The 9,414-nt window shown below is 39.4% G+C and overlaps 1 protein-coding gene across 3 annotated transcripts in view; it reads right to left on the reverse strand.

Moving 5' to 3' along the window:
* Usp54 (ubiquitin specific peptidase 54) overlaps positions 1–5,641 on the reverse strand; it is a 69,306-nt gene extending 63,665 nt beyond the window's left edge. For all 3 annotated transcript variants that reach the window (XM_029469079.1, XM_021182487.2, XM_029469080.1), the window contains exon 1: positions 5,573–5,641. The gene's annotated coding sequence lies outside the window, so the exon portion shown is untranslated. The remainder of the gene's footprint in view (positions 1–5,572) is intronic.
* Between the last annotated feature and the right edge of the window lie 3,773 nt (positions 5,642–9,414).

Consider the following 9,414-nt stretch of genomic DNA (forward strand, 5'->3'; position numbering starts at 1 on the left):
ATCTGTTTGTCTTGACTCCATTGTTTCTTCCGCCCCGTCTAGTTACCTCTCTTTGCAGGGAACTGCCATTCTCAGTGAACCGTTCGTGTTGTGGACCGCGGGCGGGCCGCAACAAGTCAGCACATACATACCACATGTTATATAGTATACACAGATGATCTATAGTCTTTGTGTATACATGTATATAAAGAGAGAGGATGAAAAAAAGGAGACACAATGACTAGTCCTATCTTGTCTCCTTTCCAGTCTCCTAATGTACTTGAACCTCCTTTATGCTCTCAGGACATCTGGAACTTGGATCACAACATCCACACTCTACCCTGCAGGGCACAGAGGATCTTGTGCTCACATGTAAGCACTAGGGGAACCAGAAATGCTAAACACGCAGGTTGTTCCTTCAAAGGAAGGGATGAGCGACCTGTCACCTGCTCCAAAGGCTGGGCTGAGGTGGTTAATGGCCTGGTCCCTTTTGTGCAGTGTGGATGAGACCTCACCAGATGCCCCCCACCCCACTTATCTATCATGAGCTTCTCAGTCTATAGAACCATCTTTATGGAAGGTGTCACATGAACTTTACAAAGAGTTCTGATGCAGTCATGCCTTAAGCTTTATTGTGCATATGGAACTGAGTTAATTATCACCAGGAAAATTTTCTCCAAATTGGGCTGTGCTTAAATTTGGGGTCAGATTTCTAAAGTTTGAACCAATACTGGCTACTTAGTTGTACTGAACCAAACTTCTTTTTTTTTTTTTTTTTTCCCCCGAGACAGGGTTTCCTCTGTGTAGCCCTGGCTGTCCTGGAACTCACTTTGTAGACCAGGTTGGCCTCAAACTTAGAAATCCGCCTGCCTCTGCCTTTCCCCCAAGTGCTGGGATTAAAGGTGTGCGCCACCACGCCTGACTGAGCCAAACTTCTTGCCACTCACGAATCATTATTCTGCCTGCTGTGGTGGTCATAGAAACCCCTACCACCATCCCATCCCATATTCCTTCATGTTAAGTATTTCTGAACACAGATTGCAGTACATGGAATTTTTATTCTATAGAATTGGAGATAATATGTATGAAATCACTGAACGTTTAATTGAAATAGAAAATATAACTATAATAACCAATTCCAGAATCTTATTAAATTCTGATTCTCTAAATAAATAAATAAATCACTAAAATCCATATCTGAAATAAGAGATACAAGTGACTTTTAAAATAAAAACTTATAAACATAATCAAATATTTATTTCCTTCTAACTCGAGCTTGAAAATACAGATAAGCATCTACAACCATTTCTAAAAGGTCAACTATTTGTTAGTTATAGACTGGTTATCTGAAACTCCTGAGTGAACAGTACCCCACTGAATAATATCCTGAGGGCTGAACTTTGGCATCAAATTAGTACATCATGTACAAAAGGAAGAATTATACAGTGTTAAAATACAGAAAAACATGTTTTTGTAAGAACCAAACTGACACTTTCAAGCAATTTGTCTGAAGCCAGCTAAAAAGAAAATAAACAGACAAGAAAATATGTTTCACTTTGTTATAGGCAGAGAGATATAGGTAGGCTATTTAGCTCTTTTCTATAAAGATTCAAAGTTCCACAGATAATTTCCCAACCTCATTGGAAGATAGTTAAGTACAAAGAGGAGAGTAGTTTAAGTACAAGTACTGGGGCTAGGTTTACAGCTCAGTAAATAATAGTGTTTGCTCTGCAAACCTAAGAATCTGAGTCTGAATCCCCAACACCTACATAACAAAGTTAGGCATGGCCTCACAAGCCTGAAATCCCAGCATCAAGTAGCAGAAACAGACAGATCCCAGGAATTAAATAGCCAGCCAACCAGCTAGTCAAGCCAAAATCACTCAGCAAGAAAGCTCAGTGAATTAAAACTCTTGCCACCAAGCCAGACAACCTGAGTTCTATCCCAGAACCCACAAGATTCCCACAAGTTGTCCTCTGACCTCCACTAGGGTGCCAAGACACATACCCAGACATACATACACACATGCAATACAGGAATGAAATGGAACAATAAAGATCTTTCTTTAAAGTGCAGGTTCAGCTTGACAGAGGTGATGCACACCGCTGATCCCAGCACTTGGGAGGCAGAGGCACCTTACCTGGGTTTGAAGTCAGCATAGTCTACAGTGAGCACTAGGGCAGCCAGGACTGCACAGATAAACCCTGTATGGGAAAAAATGTAGGTTCTACACCAGGTGAGGTAGTATGAGCCTTGTAATACTAGCACCTGTGACAGAGGAAAATTAGGAGTTCGAGGTCATTCTCACCTATATAGCAAGTTCAAGCTCAGCCTAGGCTATGTGAGAGATCTCTTCATCCATCCCACGCACCACACACATACAAATACAATATAAAATAATATAATATAATATAATATAATATAATATAATATAAAATATGTATATTCAACTCAATAATATGTACAAAACACTTAAGAGTTCAGTAAAAAAAAAACAGTTCCACAAATAATAGCTATGACTATATCTCATACACACACACCTATAAGAAAAAAATTCCAAAAAAACTGGGTATGGTGGCACATGCCTGTCATCTCAGTACTTAAGAGGTAGAAGCAAGAAGACAACTGTAAATTCAAGGCCAGCCTGATCTACCATAGCAAGTTCCACACCAGTAAGGGATAGGCAAGACCCTGCCTAATAAACCAAGAAAAAAAGTTTTTAAAAATTATTCTGCAGATGTGCCCAGTATCTTGCCTGACTGTTCTCTCCCCATACCCGTCTTCCAAGTCCTCCTACCTAATACCAGCATCATTCGGAAGCAGCAACTCATTCTGACAGGGTCTAATGATGGTCACATCTTATAAAGAGTAGTCACTTAGATTCAGTCACTTTCTTGGGGCCAATCGGGAAGGGGAAGATTGGTAGGAGGGGAGTAGGGCAGGATGAATATGATCAAAACACAATTATACACGTGTATCAAGGTGTCATGACGAAACCCATTATGTGTGATTAATATATATACTAATAAAATTTTTTCCCAGAAATGGTGGTGTACACCTTTAATCTCAGCACTCAAGAGAAAGAGGCAGGCAGATCTCTGGGAGTTGGTGATCAGCCTGGTCTGCATAGAGAGTTCCAGGGCAGCCAGATGCTTACTAAATACTTGTTGAAAAAAAATTAATGAACTGGGCAATGGTGGTACATGCCTTTTACCCCAGGATTCAGGAGGCAGAGGCAGATGAATCTCTAAGTTCAAGGCCAGCCTGGTCTACAGAGTGAGTTCCAGCACAGCCAGGGCTCCACAGAGAAACCCTATGTGTGTGTTTGACAAAATCTTTTAAAACACACAAAACTTCTTCCTGTTTAGAGATAACTCAGTGACAGATATGACCAATCAACTCTTTAGCGCTTCCCCAAGTCTCCAACCTAAATCATATCACACTTCAATTTCATCTTATGTTTCCAACAAGTCTATGAAGGAAAGATATCCTGGCCAGTTAGACAAATACAATGCTCTTTCCTAACCACACTGCCAATAGTCACACACTAGTAGTAGGCTGAAAAAAGAAAGTTTCAGGCAATTTATTTGGCCCCTGGAAAGAAAAAAAAAAAAACAAAAAACCCTATATAACCCTCTTGTTAAATCACTAAGAACCAAAGATGTTTTTTTTCCTTCCTAATTTTTTTTAAATCACTAAGGAATGCTTTTATAATTTAGATACTTGATTACAACTATGAATTATTTTACAATCATTATAAACACATTAGTACCTGGGCTATTTTGCACAATTATGAAAATATAATGACAGTAACACTAAGAGGAAAATTGGAGAGGAAGCCAATGATAGCAGCAGCTTGACTCATTTCTGTCAGGAGAACACTGGCACAGAATGGTACGAGCAATGGTACCAGTGTGAGAAAGCAAGCAAGCACGTGACTGGGAAGGGAGGTGACAGAGAATACAAAGCAAGGAATCAGAAAGAACACAAACAAAGCTCTCTTCAGTGAGAGCAGTAAAAACCAGGAGGTACTGAAATCTATCCTAAAAGTCTTTCATATTCTCAAAAGCTACTGAACTCTAGCGTTTGAGTCAGTTCACATGTTAAACCTACCACTTACAAGGGAGAGGGGGTGGCCTTCCATACTGGCTCTTTCACTGGAAACTTGTAATAATGGTAGCAACTACTCAAGTGAACATTACTGGACACACAGCATGTCCTTAGCTCTTTTTTTTTTATTAGATATTTTCTTTATATATATTTCAAATGCTATCCCGAAAGTTCCCTATACCCCCACCACCACCCTGTTCCCCTACCTCCCCACTCCCGCTTCTTGGCCCTGGCATTCCCCTGTGCTGGGGCATATAAAGTTTGCAATGCCAAGGGGCCTCTCTTCCCAATGATGGCCGACTATATATGCAGCTGGAGACACGAGCTCTGGGGTTACTGGTTAGTTCATAATGTTGTTCCACCTATAGGGTTGCAGACCCCTTCAGCTCCTTGGGTGTCCTTAGCTCTTAAAAGGCAGGAGTCATTCTCATACTGCAAGGAGAAGAGGACAGGGAGAAGTTCTACCTATGCATGATAAGGGAAAATACTATCTACTTGTCAGGGTTGTAGTGAAAATTAGAAATATATGTGTAGCATTTAGCATAAAACCTAGGAGATCAAGAAATTATTATTGTACAAGTACAACCTCCACTTAAAAGCAGATTCAACTAAACAGCAATAAAATCTCAGTAAGTTTTCCTCATATTGCTAGTAGCAGTTCTACAGAACCCAAAGCTTTTTTAAAAACGTGAGTGCGAGCACACACACACACACACACACATGCACGCACCCCACTATTTCTTAGATGAAGGTCAAAATATACAATCCAAGAAAATAATAGCATTATGAAATACTGTTCAAATGGCATTGGAATGACCTGAGCATCAAATATAAAACATTTTATTTTCAAAGGATCAAAATACCTCATACCAGAAGAGAAAAGGTCTAATGACCAAATCTAACTTCCTAAGGTACTCTCTAGAAGCAAGCATCTGCCACTCTGAAATACTCAGCAAACCACTTCCCAGAATGACAACATACTGTCCAAATCTAAATGAATTTTACCAAGAACATTCTGGTGACGGAAAAGGACATCACTCTGCGTCTGAAAGTAATGTTACTGCACAGGTTAGCCCCAAAACAGGGCCTCTGCTCCTTCCTTAGCCCATATACTGAGTTTGAAAATAAATACAAAGAATACACCCTTCTAACAAATAACTTGTTTTAAGGAAATTCAAAACACTAAACCTACAACTCTTTTCTTTAAACCTGTAAATCTCCCCTTTAATTCTAACAAGTTCATATATACAATATATGTTAGAGGAAGAAAATAAAATTCACAAATTTAACAGCTGGTTGGAGAAAGAGCAAAAAAAAAAAAAAAAGACAACATAAAAAAGTCTCCTGAAAATTGAGTTCAAAACTCAATTTCAAAGTAAGCTATTATAGGGGTGGGGGTGGGGTGGACTGGAATAACTTCACAAACACTACTCAGTCATGGTATCCTCCCTCTACACAGTTTTAATACAACTACAATGCTTACCAGACAACCCATTCGAGCTCAGGAAAAAACTGCAAGCACTCACAAGGGCATCTGTGGGGCAGTGACACAGACCGGAACAGAGGCAAGGGTCCAGAGGGAGGAGACAAGCGCAAGGAGCAACAGTGGGAAACTGTTCATCTAACCACAAAGGCACACAACAGGATGTCAGGGATAAAACAATTTTTTTGCCAACTACCAGGAACAATTCAATGAGAAGCTAAAACTGAAGGGACTAACCAGAACTCTGGGAAGACTTATGAGGAATGTCAGAGGAAGTTTGCAACAACCATATGAGGCTGCTTCATCCAGAGGCACTCCTGAAGGCGAGGTCAGCAAAAAGTAAGGTTTGCAGGGTGGCAGCTGCCCAAAGGGCTGGTCCTAAAAGAACTCTTTGTGTGGTGTCTGTGAGAAGACACCTTTGCAGTGCCCTAGAGAATCACCAAAAACAATGCCATCTGAGTCAATTCAAAGTCCCAAGACTATCTGCAGTGAAACCATTTTAATGGGCAAAAGTCTTCCATCTTAAACACTAAAATGGGCCATGCTATTAAAGAAATTAGGAAATTGTATGAATAGAAATTATATAAACCAAGCTGCTGGGGTTGCCAGTCAATTTAAAACAAGAACTGACTCTAAAGGTTCTTCCAGCCAAGATTTCCACACCTCTTTAGGGAGCTGCAGTTGGATCCCACCCTAAAACATGTGATCAGTCAAACAGAACTTGCATTTGTAGGCAGGGCATAAAGGCCAAGAAGACCAACACACATGTGTCTATGTATCACTCTGCTTATTAAACAGCTTTATTGAAATGAGTTGTTTTATAAGCATACTGAGGAAAAACTCATTAGTAAAATTCTTGCCATTTATAAAAGTTGGCTTTATTTCTAAACCTTGAGAGAAAATACTTGGTTACTAAAACAAGATTTAATTAAAGTTTATTGGTGAAATTAAACAACCATGGACACTGTCCAAAACTAATTAAGCTTACATGTTAACAATATGCTTAAAAGTAAAGCAGTCCCTTGGCAGCAAAGCAAGTGCCAAGCTTAAAAGAAGAAAGCTCTTGGTTCTCTTGCTCATTATCAGTATTCTAACCAGGTCTTCTAATACGTAGTGCCAAGGCAAGGAAGTGCCACACCAAAGCAAAAGCACAGACTTCTACTGATCAGTACTAAATGGAAAGAAAGATGCCCAAATTGTACTTGGTCTTTTCTCTATGAGAAAATATTTAACAAAGCAAATTGAGAAAAAATTACTTTGGCTCACTGCAGGAAAGGCTCAGCTGAAGGAGCCCAGACAACTGGTCACACTGCAGTGGTAGTCAGGAAGCAGAGAACGAGCAACTCGGGCTGGCCTTCCTCATACTTTTTCAAGTCAATGCAGGGCCCCAAGCCGTGATGCTACTCACATTCAGAGTGGTACTGCCTTTTAGACCTTTCTGAAAACACTGTCATAGATATACCTTTAGGTATGCAATTCCAATGGTAATTCTAAATCCAGACAAGTTGACAATTAAGATTAAATATTAGAGGTTGGAGAGATGGCTCAGTGGTTAAGAACCCTGGCCGCTCTTCCAGAAGACCTGGGTTCAATTCCTAGCACACACATGGCAACTCACAACCATCTGTAATTCCATCCTCAGGGGATCTGACACCCTCTTCTAGCCTATACAGACAAGAAGGCAATGGACTCATAGGACATATACATACACATATAAGCTAAACATCTGTGTACCTGAAATTAAATAAAGATTAATTTTTAAAATATATTAACTACCAGAAATATAAAAGGTAGCCCTTCAAAGTCATTATGACATAGTATATAGAGCCCAGAATGGTGGCCCCCACCTTTAACCCCAGCACTTGGAGAAGCAGAAGCAGGCAGATAGTGCCTTCCCGTCCAGCTAACATAACAAGACTCTGTGTTCATTTATTAAAAAATGGTATAGAGCTGTAGCTAGGGGTGTGGGTCCCACCCTTGAAGAACCCCCAAGATCAATGCTCAGAACAGAACACTAAGGAAGGAAGGGCACTGACCATGCAGGAATTTCTATCACTGGTAGGTGGAATTGCCTAGTGGGTTTAGTAGGGTTTTTTCCTACAGTGTTTCTTTATTCTTTGTTTTTAATGTTCATAAAACTAAAATTCTATTTTATAGAATAAAGTGCTGCCTGCAGCCACCCGGATGGCTCAGGGGGTACAGTCAGTCACTTGTGACACAAGTTGGATAACCTGAGTTATGATGGAAAGAGAAGTCATAATGGAAGGAGAATGCCAACTATTCAAAGATGTAACACTCAGTGAAGAAGAAGAAGAAGATGATGATGGTGACGACATTTGTAATTGAAGTCTTGCTTGATTCTAGAGTTACAAAAAGAGGACAAAATCTCTTGATTTTTGTCTAATGAAAGAAAACACGCAAATGACAAAAAAAGAATAAAATTAGATAAGCTTAATTTCATCAAAATTAAAGCTTGGGATTGAAGAGATAGCTCCACAGCTAAAATAGTACACTATTCTTACAGAGGACCCAAGTTTGGTTCCCAGCACCCATGTCTGCCATCTTACATCCACCAGTAACTCTAACATCAGCTCTCAACCTGAGGGCTTTGACCCATGTGGGAGATGCATATCAGATATCCTGCATATCAAATATGTGCACTATGATTCCTAACAGTAGCAAAATTACAGTTATGACTTAGCAATGAAATAATTCTATGGTTGGGATCACAACATCATTAAGAACTGTATTGAAGTGTTGCAGCATTAGAAAGGTTGAGAATTGGGGGCTGGTGAGATGGCTCAGTGGATAAGAGCACCCGACTGCTCTTCCGAAGGTTCGAAGTTCAAATCCCAGCAACCACATGGTGGCTCACAACCACCCATAATGAGATCTGACTCCCTCTTCTGGAGTGTCTGAAGACAGCTACAGTGTACTTACATGTAATAAAGAATTTAAAAAAAAAAAAAAAGAAAGGTTGAAAATCATACTGCCAACACCCTCTTGTGGCTTCCAAGAGCACTTGCACTAGCTCACACATAGCACATACACACAATCTCATACACACATACTCACACACATACACATAATTAAAAAAAGAAACTCTTTAAAATTAAAACTATTAATCCCAACACTTAGGAGGCCAAAGGCAAGGCAAGCCGGTCTCTGAGTTCAAGACCAGCCCAGTTACACAATGAGTTCCAGGATAGCCAGGGCTCATCAAGAGACCTTATCTCAAAATAGATAGATAGTTAGATAGACAGATAGATACTTAGATAAATGGTGGATGAATAAATAAATCTGTCAAGCAAAAAATAGTATATTAATAAAATAAATATTTTTCAGTCACTATAGAAATGCTACCAAAATGCACCTACTAAGTGAAGAATGCACACTTCTAAGTGAAAGAATGCAGTCCGCATATTATAGACAACATTCATATGAAGTATTCAGAATAGATAAATATATATACACTGAAAGATTACTGGCTGTCTATAGCAGTTAAGAGTATGTGAAGGAAACAAACTGCTAATAATATGTGCAGTATTTCATTGTACAGAAATGAAATTATTCTAAAAAGTGATTGTGGGAACAGCCATTCTGAATATATGAAAACCACTGAATTGTACACTTTAAACGTGTGCATTATATAACATGTGAATTATATCTCAATAAAGCTGCTTTTTTTTCCCCTCCAACAGTTTTCCTTTTTGCAATAAAAGATACTCTTTGTTTCATGTCTGTGGATTAAATTAGATCTCCAGAAACAACAGCAGCTGCCACCTGGTAAAACTGGATGGCTTCAAATACTTGGCAAACAACTGTGTATGGCAAACTAGTTC

The sequence above is a fragment of the Mus caroli genome, chromosome 14 (genome assembly GCF_900094665.2).
Source record: "Mus caroli chromosome 14, CAROLI_EIJ_v1.1, whole genome shotgun sequence".
Lineage (NCBI taxonomy): Eukaryota > Metazoa > Chordata > Mammalia > Rodentia > Muridae > Mus > Mus caroli.